The following is a 22,815-nucleotide window of genomic DNA, read 5'->3' on the forward strand; positions in this document are numbered from 1 at the left end:
ACTAGTGGAAAAAAAAAAAAAACATGAATGGATATAACCATTAAACTAGAATGCAGTTCAAACTGCCAATGTTATTATTCTGAACTATTAAGCCAGCTTCTAACATTGAATTACTTCATGCGTGGCTTAAAATCTCTTGAGGTTTTTTAAAATTATTATTATTTTCATTAATGCAATGATAAAGTAATAAAGCCTAAAGTCTAAACTCTTCATCCTGGTGGCACTCAAGGCCTTCTATAGCCTGGCACCTATTTTTCTCTTTTGAGTCTCATATCCTTTCCACTTTCCCAATTCTCTCCTACTTTTTCCACCTTCAGATATGCACACAGTGAACACTAGGTCAGGCCATTTCTAGGTTCGTCCAGGCCCCTTCGCATGCCCATACATTTTTTAGTGCCATTACAAATTTCTGGATTCCTTCACCTCCCCTCACTCTCCGTCTTCCCTATACATTTCTATTAATACACAAAGACCCAGCTCCAGTGCTATTCCCCAGGGAGATGTAAGTGTTCCCTGTTCTCTGGTCTCAGTAAGCTGCATGAAGAAGTTTAACAAGGCAATTCATACATAAAAGGTAACAAAAGATAAAGGTCTCTCTGCCCCAGCCCTCCCCCGACCTCGGACCGTGAGCTTCTTGAAGACAGGGACTGTGTCTTTATCTCTTTCTATATTCTGAAGACCACATTGAGCTTCGCAATTAATAGAGATGACACACATGCTTGCAGCCATGCAGGTTTAGGAAATCAATAAATTTTAAAAATAGGAAACTCTATTACTCAAAATTAATGTCAATTTGGTTTAGACCTGTTACTGCTATTGCCCAAAGAGAAATGCAGATCTCAATGACACAAATAACTAGAGGAATGGTCTGAACATCCGCAAGATGGGAGAATAAAACTTTCCAGGACTCATCTCCTCCCACTGCAGAAACATCCGTTTGAATAACTATGCACACACAAATATACTTTGACAAGGGCTAAGTAAATGAAGTGAGAGACTGCAGCACCTAGAAGTAGCACAGAAAGAAGAAGACGCGTTGAAGAGGGTAGGAAAGTTTCACATCACTTGCATCACCCCTCCACAACCCCAGGTCGCACAGCATGGATAGCAACACCCTCTGCTTAGGGTAAGGAGAGGGAAGTGAGCAATGGACTTTGTCCTCGTCCCTAACATTGGACCCATTCCAATAAAACTCAGCACTGAACAGGCCCCCAGAGTTCCAGACTCCAGACTGGTAACTGTGGACTGAGCCTCTTGAGCCATCCCAGAGCCAGGCCAGACCACAGAGACTTAGGCTCCAGGCCTGCACCAGGCCCAGGCTGATTACAGTATCCCGGGGAACTGAACCATTCTCAGAAACAGACTGGCCCCACATCCCCAGGTTTTAGGTCCACCAAAGTGCTGGGTCAGCTCCTGTGGCCCCAGGGTCCAAGACTGTTCAAGGTTCCAGACGAGTCCAGAATCAGGTTGGTGTATACAATCTCAGGCTTTAGGCATTCCACAGCCTAGGTCAGGCATCAGGCCAACACCCATGGACACAGACTCCAGGCCTACCAGGTACCAGCCTGGGCCCTGCAGCTCTACCCTCTTGGCCAACTCCTGTGGTCCCATGCTCTACCAGACAATTGGTCTAGGTCCATCCCAGTGGACCCCAGTGCTGTGCTCATCCCAAGAACCCAGGCTCCAAGACCACTGCTAGGGACGAAGGTTCCAGGCTGATTCTTATGGCCCCAGTACCTGGGCCAACATTCACAGGCATAACCTACAGGCCAGCATCCACACAGTAACCCTTCAGGAGAGTACGTGCAGACTCATACTCTAGGCTTGTTTCCACCGTACCAGACTCCAGGCCAGACCCTGTGGTTGCAGGCATAAGGCCAGCACCCAAGACCCCAGGCTCCAGACTAGCCCCCAAAGACTAAGGTTGCATGCCTGTCCCAGTACTAGGCCAACTCCAGTCTCCAGGTCAGTCCCAGTAGTTTGAGACTCCAGTGGACCTAGGGTCAAGGCGTGTTTCAGCAGAACGAAGATCCAGGCCCACCCCAATGGACCCCAGTGCCAGGCAGAACTCATGGACTGACACTCCATAACCACCCCTGTAGACCCAGGCTCTAAATATGTCTCCACGCACACAGGACACAGTCCTTCCCCAGGGCCAGGCCACTTTCCAAGCACCCAGGCTTCAGACTCGGCCCAGGAACAAAGTTCATCCCAGTGCCTGGCTTACCACAGCACACTCAGTCTCAATGCTCACCCCAGCACAAAGTCAGCACCTGTAGACCCACACTTCAGGCTTTACCATGGATACAGGCTCTTGCCTGCTGCCATGAATCTAATCATCAGATTCACCCAAAGGATTCAAACTCTAGGCTCAACCATGTGGACCTAGGCCCATCCATCAGCTGACCCAGACACCAGGCCAGCCTGCCCAAGAAGTCCAACAAGTCTGCCTACAGATCACAACAGGTATCCTGCCAAAACTCTCTGAATGAGTTGATTGGTGAAGGACTTTCCCAGGCAGTCAGTCTGCAAAGATTAAAATAAGTCCTTACCTCTTCAAATGTGCAGATATCGACATAAGGCAACAAGAAGCAAGAAAAGAACTCATAACACCATCAAAAAATAGAGTAATCACCCAGTAGATGCCCCACTAAATAAATGGAGATATGTGAACTGCCTAACAAATAATTCACAATAATTGGTTTAAGGAAGTTCATTAAACTTTGAGAAGAGAGAAATAATTCAATGAAATTGGTAAAATAATCAATGACCAACAAAATAAATTTATCAGAGAGATTGAACTTAGAACAAAAATCAAACAGACATCCTGGAATTGAAACAATTAATGAAATGAAAAATACAGTAGAATGCATCAAAAGCAGAATTAATCAAGCAAATGAAAGAATATGTAAAATCAAAGACAGTTTACTTGTAAATATATAGTCAGAGGAGAAAAAAAAAAAAAAAAAAGAATGAAAAAAGTTTACAGGCTTTAAGGGACCACACCGAAACACCAAATGATTTATTTTAGGAGTTGATGAAGAAAAACAGAAAAGCAAAGGGGTAGAACAAAACTTTAAAAAATAGCAGAAAATTCTCCTAAGATGAGAAAAGGTATATCCAGGTACAGGAATACCAAGTGTCTCTATTCAGATTCAATCCAAACAAGATTATACCAAGACATATTATAACCAAACCACTCAAAGACAAAGAAAGGATCCCAAAAGCAGCAAGAGAAAAGGAGCAAGTGACACATAAGAGAGCTTCAATAAGGGTAGCAGCAGATTTCTCAGCAGAAACCTTACATGTAAGGGGAGAGTGAGGCTGCACTTTTCTTTCCAATCCAGAGCCCAGAGCTACAGGGGCCATCCTGGCCCGCCCTGGTGCAGTCTTTAAGCCTGAGTCTATGTTGACTGGACTGGTTCTGCACTGGGTCAGGAGGCTCAGCCCAAAGATGATACATAAACAACATACTTCAAAGGGCTGATGGAAAATAATCTGACAACTAAGAATACTTTACCTGAAAAAGACTGTTCTTCAGAAATGAAGAGATAAAAACTTTCTTAAACAAAAGCTGGGGAGTTTATCACCAACAGACCTGTCTTAGAAAAAATGTAAAAGGAAGTTCTTCAAGCTGAAAGAAAACTATGCTGATTAGTATCACAAAAACATATGAAAATATTAAACTCATTCATAAAAGTACACAAATTCAGAAAACTTAAGGTGCTGTACGAGCCATTTACATCTTTTCCTTGAAGGTTAAAAGACAAAACTATTAAAATAATAATAGCTATAATAATTTTTAAGACACACACAAAATAAAAAGATGCACACTGTGATATTGAAAACATAAAATTTGTAAGGGGTAAGGTAAAGCAAATACGTTTTTAAAAATGAGATTAGGCCGGGCGCGGTGGCTCAAGCCTGTAATCCCAGCACTTTGGGAGGCCGAGACGGGCGGATCACGAGGTCAGGAGATCGAGACCATCCTGGCTGACACGGTGAAACCCCGTCTCTACTAAAAAATACAAAAAACTAGCCAGGCGAGGTGGTGGGTGCCTGTAGTCCCAGCTACTCGGGAGGCTGAGGCAGGAGAATGGCGTGAACCCGGGAGGCGGAGCTTGCAGTGAGCTGAGATCCGGCCACTGCCCTCCAGCCTGGGCGGCAGAACGAGACTCCGTCTCAAAAAAAAAAAAAAAAGAGATTAAATTTAATATGTTATCAGCTTAAAGCAGAATAGCCTGTTTTAACTATAAGATGTTTTATCTAAGTCTCATGGTAACCGCAAAGTAAAAACCTTTTGTACATCCACAAAAGATAAAAGCAAGATATCAAAGCATGCCACTAAAGAAAATTATCTGATTACAAAAGAAGACAGCAAGAGGAGGAAAAGGAAACAAAGGCTCTATAAAACAAAATGGGTGTAAGTCCTTACCTGTGAATAACTACCTTAAATGTAAATGGATTGAATTCATGAATCAAAAGACACAGAGGGTTTGAATGGATAAAAAAAGTAGACAAAACAATATACTGCTTACAAGAGACTAGCTTTACCTTTAAGGACACACTAGACTGAAAGTGAAGGAATGGAAAAATATATTTCATGCAAATGGAAACCAGTGGTAGTCATATCAGATAAAATACATTTTAAGTAAAAACCTGTAAAAGGAGACAAGTCATTATATATTGAAAAAGGAGTCAAATTATCAAAAAAAATCATAACAATTATAAATATATATGCAGCCAAGAGCAGAGCACCTGAATATATAAAGTAAATTTTAATACTTCTGAAGACAGGCTGTAATGTCACAATAGTAGGAGATTTTATACCCCACTTTCAGTTATTCATAAATTGTCCATACAGAGAATCAATAAGGAAACCTCAGACTTTAGATTAAAAGGAAACTACAGAAATATAAGGAACATTCCATCCAACAACGGCACACACATTAGTCTCAAGTGCACATGGATCATTCTTCCAGATAAATCATATGTTAGGAGACAAAACCTAAGACTTAAAGATCTTAGCAAATCATAACAAATATCTTTTCCAACCAACAATAGTATAAAAGTAGAAATCAATAACAGAATGAATATCAGAAAATTTACAAATGCATGAATATTAAACAACATGCTCCTGAACAACTAATAGGTTAAAGAAGAAATTCAAAGAGAAATTTCAAATAAAAATACACAAAATACCAAAATTTATAAGATTTAGCAAAAGCAGTTCCAAGAGAGAAGTTCATAGCAATACACATTTACATAAAAAAGAGAAATATTTGAAATAAATAGCCTAATTTTATACCTCAAGGAACTAGAAAAAGGAGAGTAAGCATAGCCTGAAGTGTGTAGAACTAAAGAATATTAAAAATCAGAGCAGAAATAAATGATAGACTAGAAAAACAAAAAAAAGATTAATGTGTTGTTTTTTGAAAAGATAAACAAAATTGACAAACCTTAGACTAATCAACAAAAAAACCTCAAATAAATAAAATCAAAAATGAAAGAAAAGACATTACAACTGACACCACAAAATAAAAAAGGATCAGAGCAGACTACTATTAACAACTCTATGCCAACAAATGAGATAACATCGAAGAAATAGATACATTTCTAGATACAACTTACAACTTATCAAGAGGGGGTCATGGAGGAATATAAAACTTAACAGAATCATAGCAAGTAAGGAGACTGAACTAACAGGAAAAAAAAACTCTAAAAAAAAAAAGACCAAGAAGAGGTGATTTCACTGATTAATTCCACCAAACATGTAAAGAAGAACTAATACCAATTCTCTTCAAAGCCTTTCAAAAATTGAAGGGAGAGAAAGCTTGCAAACTCAATTTATGAGTCCCACATTACTCTGATAATAAAACCAGACAAGAGTACTACAACAAATGAAAATGACAGGTTAATATATCTGATGAACATGGAATCAAAAATTCTCAACAAAATGCCAGAAAACTGAATTCAACAACGTAAAAAATATCATTCTCTATGATCAAGTGGGATTTAACCAAGGGATGCAAGCATGGTTCAAGATACACAAATCTATAAAAGTGATACGCCACATTAACAGAATGAAGAACAAAATAAATATCACCTCAATAAATGTGGAAAGATTATCTAACAAGGTTCAATATATTTCTATGAGAAAAAGTCTCAACAAATTAGGTATAGAAAGAATGTACCTCAAACAAACAAAAAACAAAGGCCATAAATGACAAATCCACAGTTTATATCATCCTCAATGGAGGAAACCTAAAAGCTTCTTCTCTAAGATCAGGAAAAAGACAAGGAGGTCCACATTTATCGCTTATATTCAATATAGTACTAGAAGTCTGATATACAGAAATCAGGCAAGAAAAATAAATAAAAGCCATCCAAATTGGAAAGGAAGCAGTTAAATTGTTCATGTTTGCAGATAGCATGATCTTATACATAGAAAATCCTAAAGACTCCAACAAAAAGCGCTTAGAACAAATAAATCCAATGAAGTTGCAGAATGCAAAATCAACATATAAAAACCAGTAGCATTTCTAATACTAACAATTAATTATCATTGATAATGACAGAAATGAAGACAAAATCCCATTTCCAATAGCTGCAAAAAAAAAAATAGAATGTTTAGGAATAAATTTAACAAAAAAAGGTGACAATCCTATATACTGAAAAGTAAAAAACATTGTTGAAAAAAATTAAAGAATATAGAAACAAATGGAAAGATATCTCATGCTCAGGGATTAGAATAATTAATATTGTTAAAATGTCCATGCTATCCCTGTCAAAATTCCTTTGACATTTTTTCATGTAAGTCAAAAAAGAAAAAAAAAAAAATCCTAAAAACTTTATGGAACCACAAAAGACCCAGAATAACCAAAGCAATCTTGGGCAAAAGAACAAAGCCGGAGGCCTCAAAGTACCTGACTTCAAAATATACTATAAAGTATGGTAAAGTATAGTAGTACCAGCAAGGTACTACTGACATAAAAAAGAGACATACACCAATGGAATAGAATAGAGAACCTAGAAATAAATCTGTACATTTACTGGCAATTTATTTATTTATTTATTTATTTTATTATTTATTTATTTAGTTATTTATTGAGACGGAGTTGTTGCCCAGGCTGGAGTGCAATGGCACAATTTCAGCTCACTGCAACCTCCTCCTCCTGGATTCAAGTGATTCTCCTGCCTCAGCCTCCTAGGTAGCCGGGATTACAGGCATGCGCCAACACGCCTGGCTAGTTTTGTACTTTTAGTGGAGATGGGGTTTCACCCCATTGGTCAAGCTGGTCTCGAACACCTGACCTCAGGTGATCCACCTGCCTCGGCCTCCCAAAGTGCTGGGATTACAGGCATGACCCATCAAACCCGGCCTACTGTCAATTTATTTTTGACAAAGGTGCCAAGAATACACAATGGGGAAGGAACAGTTTCTTCAAGAAATGGTGTTGAGAAAACTAGATAACCATGTATACAGAAGAATGAAATTAGACCCTTATGTCACACCATATACAAAAATTAACCCAACATAAATTAAACACTGAAATGTAAGAACTGAAACTATAAAACTACAAGAAGAATATGTAAGGGAAAAATCTCCATAACATTCGTCTGGACAATGAGTTTTGGATACGACCCCAAAAGCACGGGCCAAAAAACCTTAAATAGACAAATGGGATTTCATCAAACTAAAAAGCTTCTTTGCAGCAAATGAAACAATCAAGAGACTGAAGATGTTACTTCCAGAAGAAGAGAAAATATTTGGAACCTGTATATCTTATCAGGGGTTAATATCCCACAATATAAGGAACTTGTACAACTTTATAAAAAGAAAATGAATCACCACATTAAAAAATGGGCTAAGGGCCTGAATAGACATTTCTCAACAGAAGACGTAAAAATGGCCAACAGGAATATAAAACAGCTTTCAATGTCACTAATCATTAAGGAAATGTAAACTAAAATAACAATGCACTGTTGTCTCACATATGTTATAATGGCTAGTATCAAAAAGACAAAAGACAAGTGTTGATAAGCATGTGGATAAAAGGGAACCAATGCTGTTGGCAGGAGTGTAAATTATTACAACCATTATGGAAAACAGCATGGAGGTTCCTCAAAAAACTATAAACAGATGATCCAGTAATCCCACTACTGGGTATATATCCAAAGGAAATGAAATCAATTCTATGAATGCAATCAATTATATCAATTAATTAATGAAATCATTATATCAAAGAGATAACTGCATTCCACATTCCTGCAGCATTCTTCACAAAAGTCAAGATATGGAATCAATCTAAGTATCCATCAATGAACGAATGAAAGAAAATGTGGTACAGATACGCAATGAAATACTCTTTTGCCTTAGAAAAGAAGAAAATCCTGTCATGTACAACAACATGGATGAACCTGGACAGCATTATATTTAGTGAAATGAGCTAGGCACAGAAACATCAATACCTTATAATCTCACTTATATTTTTAATCGCAAATGTTAAACTCAGAAGCAGAGAGTACAATGGTGGTTATCAGAGCTGTGGGTTGGGCGTGGAGAGATACTTGATAAAGGATATCAAATTTCACTTATGAAGAATAAGTTTAAATGATCTATTGTATAATACCATGACTACACTTACTGTGTCATTTTTGATTTTTGTTTTTGTTTGTTTGTTTTTGAGACACAGCCTTGCTGTTGCCCAGGCTGGAGTGCAATCTTGGCTCACTGCAACCTCCGCCTCCCGAGTTCAAGCAATTCTTCTGCCCCAACCTTCCAAGTAACTGGGATTACAGGTGCATGCCACCACGCCCAGCTAATTTTCTTTTGTATTTTTAGAAGAGACGGGGTTTCGTCATGTTGGCCAGCCTGGTCTCGAACTCTTGACCTCAGGTGATCCACCCGCGTCATCCTCCCAAAGTGCTGGGATTACAGGCATGAGCCACCACGCCTGGCTAATGTATTTTATTTTTTGAAAATTGAGTATATATTTTAAGTGTTCTTACAAGAAATGATAATTATTTGAGGAAATGCATATGATATTTAGCTAAATTTAGCCATTTTACAATGTGTATATATATATTTCAAAACATGTTATATACAATAAACACATAAAACTTTTGTCAATTAAAAATAAATGTTTTAAAAATACCAAAAGCAGGTTCCATATATACAACTATTAAAGTGAGAAAAATAAACTTAAATATGGATATTTATGTATTACTTATATAGAGTAGCCTCCTCTTATCCATGGTTTCACTTTGTGCAGTTTCAGTCACCAGAGATAAACTGTCACATGAAAATACTAAAAGCCGAATTCCAGAAATAAACGATTAATAGCTTTGAAATTACATGCTGCTCTGAGTAGCATGATAAAGTTTTATGCCATACCATTCCTTCCTGCCCAGATCTGAATCATCCTTGTCCAGCATATTCAAGCACACACATCACCTGCCCATTAGTCACTTACTAGCCACCTTGGTTATCAGATTGACTATAGTGGTATTGCAGTGCTTGTGTTCACATAACCTTTTTTTTTTTTTTTTTTTTTTTTTTGAGATGGAGTCTCGCTCTGTCGCCAGACTGGAGTGCAGTGGCATGATCTCGGCTCACTGCACCCTCCGCCTCCCAGGTTCAAGTGATTCTCCTGCCTCAGTCTCCCAAGTAGCTGGGGTGACAGGCGCCTGCCACCACACCCAGTTAATTTTTGTATTTTTGGTAGAGACGGGGTTTCACCGTGTTGGCCAGGATGGTCTCGATCTCTTGATCTCGTGATCCACCTGCCTCCGTCTCCCAAAGTGCTGGGATTACAGGTGTGCGCCACCGCGCCCGGCCCACATAACCTTTATTTTCTTAATAATGGCCTTAAAGTGCAAGAGTTGTGATGTTGGCATAATGTTCGAATTGTTCTACTTTATTTTTAGTTATTGTTTTTAATCTCTTACTGTGTCTAATTTATAAATTAAACTTTATCACAGGTGCGCATGTATAGAATAAAAGAGCATATATATGATTTGGTACCATCCATGCTTTCAGGCATCCTCTAGGGGTCTTGGAACATATCCCTCATGGATAAATGGGGACTGCTGTATTCCAATCTTCCAAGAGCACTAAGGACATTTGAGGTCACATGTTTTTCCTCTAATCCCTGTCAAGCAATTCCAAAGGACTCCTAGTCGTAGACTGTAAAGGACTAATATAGACAGGAGTGAGTCTGGGACCATGACTGCCCCCATGTAAATGAAACCAGATCAGGGTTCATCCTCAAGGCCCAGTGAGGCCTTACAGATGCTTACTAGCATCCTGATTCCGAATGTTTCATACCATCCTTCACCTGAATGAAGGGAAGTGGGTAAAAGCAAAAAGATACTTGTTTTCATTTGCCTCACTACCAGAGATTAACAAACTTTTTATGCAAAAGGCCAGATAGTAAATATTTTGGGCTTTTTAGGCCATAAGGTATCTGTTACTACAACTCAACTCTGCCCTTATACCGTGAAAGTCACAATACACAATACATAATAGAATGGAATGGCTATATTCCCCCAAAAAACTGTATTTATGGACAATGACATTTGAGTTTTATATGATTTTTCACATGACACAAATAGAATTATCTGGGTTTTCTTCAGCCACCTAAAATATAAAAATCATCTTTGCTTGTCTGCCAGACCAAAACGGGTCATTGGCTATATTTGACTCATAGTGTATAGTTTGCAGATTACTACCCTAAGGTAAACACACATTCTGTAGTGTCAAGTAGTGAATTAACTTTATTACTTATAAATTTGACTGGGGTGCTTCTGTTGAAAGACCACACTGCTCCTCATCTCTGTTAATCGTAAAACACAATTATGCAAGCTTTGCTGAGCTTTAGCTATCTCAGAAGTCTTGATATTTATTTAAAATTTTGAATTAAGTTAGAGTCCTCTTTGCATTTCTTAGTGGCATGAAATGAAATTTTAATGAGATTTTTCTCATTCCCTAAGAATGTGCAATAGTGCTAGAGCTATACAAACTCTTCTTTATATCCTGGGTGTTACTATGGGAGGTCATGAGACCACTTCCTCTTGATGTCTTTAAAAGGAAGATGGGTTTTGCATATGTCAGGAATTATTTCTAGTTTGTCCTGCCTGGAGGCAGGGGTTGAACTCACTGACGTCCCTAATTCTGTATTATGTAACAGCGGAATAAATTTAGTATCATTACAACAAAATCACCCTAACTGGCTGGTTACTTTCTAAACATTTCAAGTTGGTGCATTCTGGAAGAAGAAACCCTGGATATGCAGTCAGGTGACCTGAGTATAGGTGGCAGTTCCATCACTGCTGACTTGAGCCATATGCCTAAGTCCCTTCATCTGCAAAGTTTTTCTAATAACATCAACTACCTAATAGGGATGCCATGAGCTTAATGTGCTTAGAATAGTATCTGCTTCATTACAATCACTTAAGTACGTTTGGTTTTAGTATTGTATTCTTTTCACCTTCAAAAAGAGTGGTGATCACCCAGTGACTGCAAGTGAGAAGGTGCTCTGAAAACTATGACTGACATGTCATATGTTACCATTAAAGTAATGGCATATAAAGGCTGTAAAAGCATAGATGCTTCTCCCCATTAGTTCTTCATTTTCATCTTCATTTTTTTCAACTTTGTTCTCCATTTTATTCATTTTCTCTTGGAGTTTGATAAGCATTCCATTAGAGATTTACCTTTTCACCTTTCAAACCTCTTTGGGAGAATAGCAATCTAGGACATAACCAACCATTTTTAGAGTTCTCTGAAATCCCGAACTTTGGAACTTTAGCCACTTAAACAGAATTTGAATTGGAGATATTTTAGTGAAGGAATGCAACTTTTTTTTCTCTTCTTAGAAAGTATGATCTAGACCAAGAGCCCATTATTATGTCTAAATCAAGGAAAGGTGAATGACGAAAAATACATCTTCCTGGATGTATTCTGGATGTCCCTCTCGACAGGCCATAATAGCATCATTTGCTAAGAGAGTGGGTGATGTGCACTTTCACTTTTGTTGATCCTACACTACCTATATCATGTCAAATACGTTAAAGACACTCACGTTTTGCGTTAAATTAATTACACAATATAGATTTTTAAATTATTTTAATGAAAGTCATTCATTTTAAAGTGGCTATAATTCTACACTTGTGTTCCATAAGCAGGAATTCTTGTAAAGTCACAATAACAACTTTAAAAGTTGTTTTATAATGATGAAAATTAAGTATACTAGCAGGCAACATTTATTAGACAAATACCATGTGTCATGCACACTTCTAAGAGCTTTTTGTTAACATACTTCATTTTCGTAACAACCTTATGAGTTAGGATTCACTTTATCTGTTTTATAGATGAGGAAAACTAGCTGTTTTGTAGCACTGGCAAGATAGCCTGAGCCGGAATCCATACTTTTATGAGGTTACATTTTGTAGATTAATTTTTATTTTTAGTATGATTTTTGCATTAGGCCATTCTTGCATTACTATAAAGAAATATCTGAGACTGGGTTATTCAGAAAGAGAAGAGATTTAATTATCTTACAGTTCTACAGGCTGTACAAGCATTGCTCCAGAACCTACTTCTACTAAGGGTCTCGGGAACCTTACATGATTGATCATGAGGGATCCACCCTCATGGTCTAAACCCCCCCCCCCCCCCACCGGGACCCACCTCCATCAGTTGGGATTACATTATCAACATGAGATTTGGATGGTACAAATATCCAAAGTATAGCACTTTTTGTATTTTTGAAGTGTTTTTTTTTTTAGATTCAGATGTCAAGCATTTTTGTAGGCCCTTACAAAGCTTCTGACACCTAGGTATCATTCCTGTGGTGTCTAATACAAATCAGCGGCCTCGCCAGCCTCATGGACTCCTGCTTGACACATAAGGAGGAAGAAGCTTCAGACAAAAGTTAAAAGAAGTCTTTTGACAAAAGATTTATGCACAAAAGCATAAAAGCAGCCCTGCAGGAAACCTCACATCTGATAGTATGACCCATTTGGAAAGAGGGACAACCTCCGCATTTCTCGTGGAGGACGACATGGCTCCAGTGCAGAAGAAACTGCAGCAATCCAGCAGTGCTTGATTACACTAGAGTTTGCCACTTTGGAAGCACCCAGGGTTCTACCCTAGCCACAAATGACCACATTGTCATGAAGGTGCTGGTAGCAGAGGTAAGGGTGAGGTACTGCTCTCAAGTGACTTCTGGAATATTCTATGTCAATCAGAGGAACTTGATGGGAAGATCCTTATAGTATCATATCTATGAAAAACTAAGGCATCTTTGGGGAAAGTCGAAGATATGCCTTGGAGGGACTTGGATGGAAGGCTCTGCATTATTCAAGAAAGAATATGAGGCAGTTAATGTTATGTGATGCTTGTGAATTTGAATTCATTTATATTCAAATTGTGATGAGACATGGAGGAAATTTTCTGGTGAGTAGAGGGAAATTCTGAGAAATTTGTCAAAAGATATTCACAATACACCAAGTTGTTTTATTTTACAGTAAGGTTTTTGCAAATCCTCCTGTAAATAATAAAGATTCTTGTATAAAGCAAGATACAGCTGTATTTGCATCCAACCAAGAGAGCAGGCAGACAGATTGCTGACTTTACCAATGTCATATCGTTAGACTGTCATATCTAGCAAAGGAGAGCTGCTAACGTTCATTATAATCGCATCCTTAGAAAGAAATTCTTCCCGTCAAATATTCACTCATGTCCAAATTTGACAACTCTTTCCTTTGGATCATATTACAAAACACATCTTGCCCCCAAGAGTAGTTGTTTAATAAATGCATTTGCTCTTTAAGCATTATCAGTATTCTTTAAACAGAACTCTGTGTAAATTGTGGCAATTTATTAGATAAATATGTATTACACATCTCAAACATGGAGGGCGCTATAAAAATACAAAGACGAGCGCTAGATCTTAAGGTGTTTATAGTCTAGTGCAGTGATTGTCAAAAGTGCATGGAACTTATGTCAGCCTCCTCTGCCCCTCTTCCCTCAAGAGCTACCAGGAATACATATCACAGACTTTGGAGGTAGGCTTTTTGTTTTCTCTGTTGAGTCACATGTATCAACTAGAGTGACATATACCTTGGGCATGTTGGGACTGGGTAAATGGCTATAGACTCCATTGAAGTTTTTCCTTTTCCTCTGGTTTAGTGAGACAGATAAAATGTGCACATGGCATAAAATCCATTTCAAATTGTGAGCTAGCGCCCACACACACACACACACACACACACAGAGTTGAACCAAACATTTCATGGAACGATATTTGTCCTATGTGTGATGAGCTCTGGTATTTTTCTATTCTGTTTCAACTGAAAAATAATATAAGCCACACGCCAAAAAACTGACCTCTCAAATCACTAATGAATTGCCACCTAGAGTCTGAAAAACACTTTTTTATGATTTGGTAATGGTTTGGAAGACAGAGATGAGGAAGACAAGGTCATTGAATGTATTCCTGTATTTCTGTATTATTATCATAAAAATGATATACTTGTAATTACCATGATGCAGGCACAATTATAAGTCTTTGTTGTAATTACTATGATGCAGGCACAATTATAAGTGCTTTTCATGTACTAGGTTATTTAATTCTTACTACAATCCGGTGAGAGGTATGTGATTGTTAGAATTGTTTTACAGGTAAGGAAATGGAGGCACAGAGAGGTTAAGTGGTCTGACCAAAGTTACCCAGAATTTGACACAAGGCTTCCTGACTCCAGAACCCATGCTTTTGAGACCTCTCTAGCAAGTTTCCAGCCAATCATCTTACATAGTATGCCATAGGTCACCATGAGCTAAGAAGATAGTAAGAATAAATCTACTCTACAACTAGGGAAAATAAATAAATGAAGAGCATATTTCACCACCAGAAATGAGCAATGGCTTCCTGGTATTTAGAAGGCAAAAATAAGGTCTAATCCACACCCTAGGAGTGACTCTCTTTTAGGGACTCTAGAGGAATACAAATGACAGAGTGAAGCAGACATGGCCAGGGCCAACCACTTTCTTCCCCTATATTTTAAGTCAAGAGAAGAAAATACAAACAGATTCAAATTCCCCTTCCTGAATCTCCTCATTTCAGATTCGAAGAGTCAGGACACAGAAGAAAGCATGGCTTGAAAACACAATGACTATGAAACACATCTCAGATCCACTAGCAATTAAATAATGGCATTTGATTAGCATTTATGAATAACATTTGTAAATACCTCATTTTTGTTGTAAATACTTTCATTGATTCTTTGTTATTTAATTTTATCTTCATTGATTTTAATTTAGATTTCCTCTAGCTCATAAACTAGGTAAATATGAAATCTTTAATAAATCACACTATTAAACCTAGCCATCACCCTGGGTTACCCCGTGCATCCATCCCTAATAAGCAGGTTTAATAGTGTACAGGGAAATAACAACAATTGCCTAGTACTTTTAATATGTGCAACATGCAGAAACAAAGAAATAAGGAAGAAAACCACTAGGTTTTTTTTTGCAGAATAAATCTAAATTAATCCTGAACAGATTGTCTTCACTGCTGTTTCTGAAAACTTGTTTTCATGATGATCATCATCCATATTTGAGTAAACATTATCTAAATAAATTCCAAAATTTTAACAATGCACAACCTCACAGGGTATGTGAGGGAAGAAAAGCAAAACGTTCGTGTTTCTTTCCTTTGTCCTTGTATTCCCAAGTCTCAGAGACCAAAACAGGGTGCATCCATGGGTGTCAAAGTGGCTTTCACCCATATTAACAGGGGGGCCTAGAGGGTAGCAATACCCACTCTTACCTACATATGCCCTATCTCACCTGCTGCCAGTATCCTTTGAATTCCCTAGACCTTGGGAATTATGCCATAGATATTAGCATGACCTTTATCCATGAAATGGGAAGCTTGGCTTAATGGACACGAATCAGTCATGCTTACCTGTGCTGTGCCTTTTAACTTCCATTATCGTCTGTCTCTGGACCCCTTAGATCCCATTTTCTTTCCTAGAGCTTTGAACTGAAGCTTGGAATTTAGTTTGGGACAAAAATGTGTCTCAGGGTGGCTACATAGACTGCTCATCATAAGCCAAATGCTAAGGTGAAGCTGTGGAATTGAGTCCTCCAACAACAAGGGGGAAAAAGGATATCTTATGACATACCCAGATAACTGGTGGCTATAGTTCTGCTTGCTAAGATTTAGATACATGGGGCTTGGCTTTGGTTAGCTCACTTGGTCTTACTTTCCAAAAAAAAGGAAACCTCTGTTTGATGGGCATTCTATTTATTCCCATCACCTGGCAGGATTTGCAGAAAAATTGCTCAGAAGTAGAATATTGATCCGGATTTTTACATCATCCATCCCTTTTGTTCTTTTTGAGCTGCATCTGGAGACTGCTGGTTTGTTCACCAGAACAAGCAGAGTTAGTTTAAAATGTAGGCAAAAACCTAAAAACAACTGAGTGTAGAATTTAATGACAGATGTGTAAGTTTTGAATACAATTTCTCTCTCTCCAGTCCTCATTTTTGTTAAAAAACAAATAATGATAGGACTGAGTTGCTTACAAGATAGACTTTAGTCTTATACTTGGCCTGCTTATTTGCATCAAGTGCAGCAAGAATAATTATTTCTACGTAGGACTTTTGGGTTGGCTTTGATGGAAATCTGTTCCACAGGGAATCTCAGATAAAACTTTTTAAAGCCCATCCCAGCAATGGGTTTGTATCCTCAAATACCTGTGAGTTGGGTAATCCTCTCCTATTAAGGTCTGAAGATAAACTTGGAGCTCCTGGGCCTGTCAGAAAGTGACATTCTTTACTTACCACAGGTCGGGAACCCTGTACAGTAACTGCACAGACAAGGGTATGAGGCCAGTTTTCCCAACGGGCTTTTATCAGTTCTGCAAGTTGAGCTTGACTCCTTAAAGGGAAGCACACCCTTCCAGTCAAAGCCTCGGTAAAACAACCAATTTCTACAATTGTGTCCTGTTGCAAAAGAAAATGGAGTCTTATTGCACTGATGCAAACAACTATATTGCTGTAAGTTCAGAATGCTCGCAACAGTTTCCAAATTCTGGAGAAGCCAGGAAAAGAGAGAGAGAGACAAATATGCTCCAAATTTTCTTTGCAAGAGTATACCTTACTCAAATATGAAAAGCTGTAAATAGTTCAAAATAACTTTCTCTGACTCTGAAAAACAAAACAAGGATCAGCAATATTCCATGCAAAAGTCAAAAAGATTGGTTCAGTTTTCTGAGTTCAGTCCATTTAGTTAATTCTGGTTTTGCTTGATATTCATGAAGATATTAGCTCTTCACAAGTCCTGTACACTTTCCTTTATTCCAATGTCACAACCTCCAAAGTTATCAGAAAGCTGTATTTGAGAGCACCTATCAGAGTCCTATAGTTTATTATAAACCACCTTTTGAAAAGGATTAAAACAAGATATCAATTGTCTGTGGATAACAAAATGCCCAGGGTAGTTACAGCTAAAAACAAAATTGACAAAGAAGTTTGGTTATCTCTGTGGTTTACAATAACTTCACATCACAACCTTAATTATGATAGCATATACTTTAAACATTAGAATTTTAGAAATCCCATACAGTTTCGGAACATATATTAGTATTATTTACCAAAATATAACCTAAAGAAGATTAAACACTATGTTGGCAATCTTGTGTAACTAAACATATCAAATAATCCTGTTTACTGTTCTTTTGGATACTCCAGAGGCCAGCCTTCTGTGGCATCCAAAAGCCAGTTGTCAGGCAAGATAATTTTGAAATTGAAGTTTGAATTTGGGAATCCTGTTAAATATGTTAGATGTTTATAACAGTTGATGTTTTGAAATAGAATTCCAGATTATCATGTTGTTTATTTTGCCAAAATGATGACTTCCAAATTTAAAAAAGCAAAAATCTTTTATATTTGTACAAATTTTGCTAAAAAGCAGATTAATGCCTTACAAGTTCTTCATCGTGCTTTTATTTCAATGCTAAATTTACAGAGAAACCATATAATACCCTTTTGAATTTAGTCAATATATTCACACACAGAATTTCTTTTGCAAGATTAATTTTAACAATGCTTCCATCATTTGTTTAAATTTCCAGATTTACCTTATCTAATTCAAAACAATCCTTTAAACTTAGGTAAGAACCCTATTTCTGCGCCTTCTTATAAGTTTTTACTAAAAACACATCATACTGTTCTTACACACCTTGCAGGTAAATCTATTTCCAGTAGTTTAAATTACATGTTATAATGGTAACTCCTAGCAATTTTAACTTTAATGTAAAATCTGGTAAGTTGTTTTAATTATGTGCTGATGCAGCCAAGGTTTGACTCCTTCCAGCATGATTAAGGGTGTGGTTAATTCCGTATGTCCCCAGGCCTTATCAATTGTGAAGCCGGCAAGTTGAAAAGTTCTCAAAAAACCAAAAAGTCACTTTGTAACCTTAAAACCTTTAGCAAAACTAGTATCAGTGCCGCATAATTTAGTTCACCTATTTACATTTTGGTGATATCTGCATTTTACCAAAATCTTTAAGGCTGTTTTTATTTCTCAAAGATTAAAGTCACATGAACTAAAAGGTACCACAGTTTTTAGCTTCCCTTCACAAAATATTTGATCCAAGTGCTTGTCTTCCTTTGTGCCAATTAATTAGAGCTCTTTTTTTTTTATAGACATCACACACACAACATAAAATATAACTACACAGGCAGAAGAAAATCCAGCAGCCATAAGATCTTTAATTTGCCATTCTTCTATTTGAATTATTGACCTCTGGGTGGAGCGCTTTAAGAGACAGGGCTAGAAAAACATGCAGCTTCTAAAGCCTAATAAACAGCCATAGGTAGGAGGAAAAAAAAGATTTTTGAGAGGGATTCATCCACTTTTAATTCCTGGGGTTTAATGAGGGAAACAGAGTTCTCTCCCATCTCATGCATGCATTAAAAGTGCCAAGGCAAAATAGAGAAAAATAATTCAGTCGACTGAAAAAAAAAAAAAACCAACTTTTTTTCCAGCAAAAGAAGATCCAAGAAAAGAAAAACATAAAGGCTTAATTTTAAATATATCTATAACTCAGATATTCACTTTTAATTAAGCTGAGCACTCTCTAAGCAAATCCTTTTAACTCCTTTATTACCCAACTTCAGCCGCACCAAGCGGCCAATATTTCTGGCTTTCAAACGCTACTGAAGGTCACTTCACAGGTGAAACCAACATGCCTCAGTTAAGGTTATGATTTAACCACAAGTGTATGAGGTATTGTCAAAGGGGCTAAGCAGTTCTTACAAAATTTAGAACCTTTAAAGGTAACTCAGACAAAGGAAGATTTAAGGAAAAGACTAGAAGTTGTTCATGGGGGGAAGAGAATCAGCAAGTAGCAAAAGTCACACAGATGTCAACCCAAAAGCACTCATTCCCTAAGTCAGGTTTGACCCTGGCTGCCTCTATAAAATGGTGGAGGCTAAACAAAACATCACCACGTGGTTACAGGTCACTCTCCCAAGGATGTAAAACAAGATGGAGGCCTGCAGCAAAGTTTGCTCCTGACCTTACAGAAAGTTATGCAGAGCACACCGAATTGGCTACAGCTTAAGACCAACCTGACAAATCTTTTTTTATAATTAAAACTTTACAGAGAATATAAACAGTGATAGTTGGGGTCCTGGCCTAGAAAAACTTTTTCTAAAAAGAAAAAAAAAGTGTCACATAAAATTAACTTCTGACAGGGTAAAGAAAAACAAGTTAAAGTTCAGGGTTGGGAAGATGTTTTGGGGAAGAACCTCTTTTTTGTTGTTGTTGTTGTTGTTGTTTTTTGAGAGGGAGTCTCACTCTGTCACCCAGGCTGGAGTGCAGTGGCGCAATCTCAGCTCACTGCAACCTCCGCCTCCTGGGTTCTAGCTATTCTCCTGCCTCAGCCTCTCCAGTAGCTGGGACTACAGGCACACACCACCACGCCCGGCTCATTTTTGTGTTTTTTTAGTAGAGACAGGGTTTCACCATATTGGCCAGGCTGGTCTCAAACTCTGGACCTCCTGATCCACCCACCTCGGCCTCACAAATGCTGAGATTTCAGGTGTGAGCCACCTCACCCGGCCTAATCTCTTATTCTTATGCCAATGGGTTCCTCTAACAGGGAGAGAAACTTAAGAGGGGAGCTGGGGAGCCATCGGTTCACCCATGCATCCTGAAAAGAGAAGGAAAAGGAAAAGGAAAAGGCCGACATTCCCGACCCCCAGGAGTGACATGGGGGAAGGCATAATTTCCTCCACTCTCACAAGATATCTGAGGACAAAAAGGCTTAGAAGCAAAAGGAAAAAATATTTCTTCTTTGCATGTTACTCACCTTTCCTCAAGCCCCATGTCTAGATGCCAAAAGTGTTGCAGAATTTTCTTCTTAGTTCAGCTAAAACTGGCCTTTTGTCACACAACCAGGAATGATTAGGCTTGCGGACACATAGAAGGGTGAGGAAAATGGAATTTAGTGGGTGGAAAAGAGAAAGGAAAAATAACTCAGCAAAGCGAGAGTCCTGCTGGCAGTTTTCCTGCCTCACAAATTGATTCCCAGGTCACCACACAGGAAGAGGAGAGGCCAGGCTCCTACCCCCTGCAAATGGTATGAACTTCCTGAGGCTGCATCCTGTCCTCCCAGTGTGCAGGTGGACATTATTCAGAAAGAATCAGTTGGTAAAGGGCAGGCTTCATCTGGAACCAGCAGTCCAGTTTTTCAGCCTTCAGGCCGTTTTAGGACTGAAGGTGGGGTTTTGCTGGGGATCCTTGGCTGTCTCCTGTCTCTATCACCGTCATAGTTATATAAATGTTATGTAATAGAGAATATGAGCTCCATGAAATGTAACAAGCTGAGGAAGTATAAGTTATTAAGATCAACGTAAATACAATTGACCTAAAGATCATGCATGCTTTGAAGCAGCACAAGACTGTTAAGAGAATTTAGGAATACTAACGTGCATTTCTTATTTTTTCAGGTTGATGTATTATACCAATGGGTGGCAATTCTGGCCAAATATTAGAATCACCTGTGGGAGCTTCAGAACTAATGCCTATGCCTGTGCCCTAATCCCAGACCAATTGAATCAACATGTACGGAATATGATCCCTGGATATCAGCATTTTTCAAAGCTCCCCAACAGATTTTATAGAGTAGCTTAATTTAAGATCCCACAAGGGAAGGAAATGGCAGACTAATATCTTTTAGTGCCACTTTCAGAAACAGAATGCATTGCCCAAGTCGTTTGCCACTGTTTTCTATGCTTAAGGCAAATCCTAGGTAACAAGCATGTGAAATTTACATGCCTAACTGTTCTTTTTGAGTTTTCTAACACTCCAAGAAGTTTTCAATGTATCTAAATGTTCCTCCGAGAATCTTAGGAATTCTATCCCTGCCAGTACAGATAGTCAAGTCTTAGGAATGTAATTAATTTCTTTCATTCTCTGGTCTTCCAACAACAATGTTAATTTTATTTTAAAAAATGCATTAAAGAGAAGTACATGGTAGCAATTAAAATTATGGATTCTTTTGTCTGTTTTCCTAACTTCTGACACCTGTTCTTCATTTGCTAACTGTATGACTTAAAAAGGTACTTAATTTCACTGAGTCACAATTTTTTCATCTGCAAAAATCTTATTAGATGGTTACCTGTGGTCAATATTTTAATACAGGAAAAGTGTTTTGAACAAGGCCTGCAACATACTAAGATACTCAATAATTGTTAACTTTTTTAGCACGCAAAATTAGGGCTTCAGATGTTTGCTACCTACCAGGACAAAACGATTGTGTTAGGTCTGTTATAGGATGTCAATAGCTACCTATTAATTAAGCCCGGAAAAGCAGAACAGGAATTTTGAAGAGTTTACAGTTTTAAAAAAGTCAAGAAACATACAATCGTTGGGTAAAACATTGCCTAATGTGTACGAAAAATCAGTGCGTTACTACAATATACACACACATGTGCAAAATCATTTTTTAAAAGATGCTATAATGAAAATATTGTAACTAAGCACAGAATATTGTTTTAGGTCAGTAGTTCTAAACCCTCACTGCACAATAAACGAGTGAGTTTCTAAAAAACATCAGTCCTGTGGCCCCTACCAAGATATCATGATTTGTCAGACTTGATGAGACATCTGTGCATGGGATTTATTTTAAAGCTAAAAAGTTTATTCTAATGTGCAATCAGAGTTAAGAACTACTAATTTAGGTCATTCAACTAGTTTGGGCACTGTGTTTTTAACTGAACAATTTAGGCATATATTTTGAACTTTACTAGAGTGGCTATTCACTGATACCCTAAACTTTTTATCTAGAATTTACAATCCATAAAAGTATGGCTTGTGAAAGTTTAGGAGGAGACATGATATTTCCTTCAGAAAAACTCTTTCAACCTTCCAAGCAACATAGAGTTCTTAAAACTATTGAATTAATGATACTACACTACAGCATCTTAATGGAGACATACTCATTTCAAAACTATTGTCTTACATGATGCATGGCTTTCACCATTAACACAAAAAAATACCGTTGGGAGCAGAGCAAAAAGGCAGAATAAATGGAACACCAAATTGAACAACTATCTACACAAAAAAAGCACTTTTATAAAAAACAAAAATCAGGTGAGCATTCATGGAACTTGGTTTGAACTTCGTAATACTGAAAGAAGCACTGGAAAAAAAGAGGAAAGATATCTTGAATTGTGGACACCACCCCTCCCCCATACCTTGACAGTGCCTGCAAGGTGAGGAAAATCTGTGC

General features: G+C 37.8%; 1 long non-coding RNA gene across 1 annotated transcript in view; it reads right to left on the minus strand.

Annotated features, from left to right (window-relative positions):
• The window catches only part of LOC139360900 (uncharacterized), a 122,457-nt gene extending 101,896 nt beyond the window's left edge, over positions 1-20,561 (minus strand). Inside the window, exon 1 of the long non-coding RNA XR_011618480.1 lies at positions 20,392-20,561. This is a non-coding gene — a long non-coding RNA (uncharacterized lncRNA). The remainder of the gene's footprint in view (positions 1-20,391) is intronic.
• Positions 20,562-22,815: the final 2,254 nt, after the last annotated feature.

This window comes from Macaca nemestrina, chromosome X (genome assembly GCF_043159975.1).
Source record: "Macaca nemestrina isolate mMacNem1 chromosome X, mMacNem.hap1, whole genome shotgun sequence".
In the NCBI taxonomy this organism is placed as follows: domain Eukaryota; kingdom Metazoa; phylum Chordata; class Mammalia; order Primates; family Cercopithecidae; genus Macaca; species Macaca nemestrina.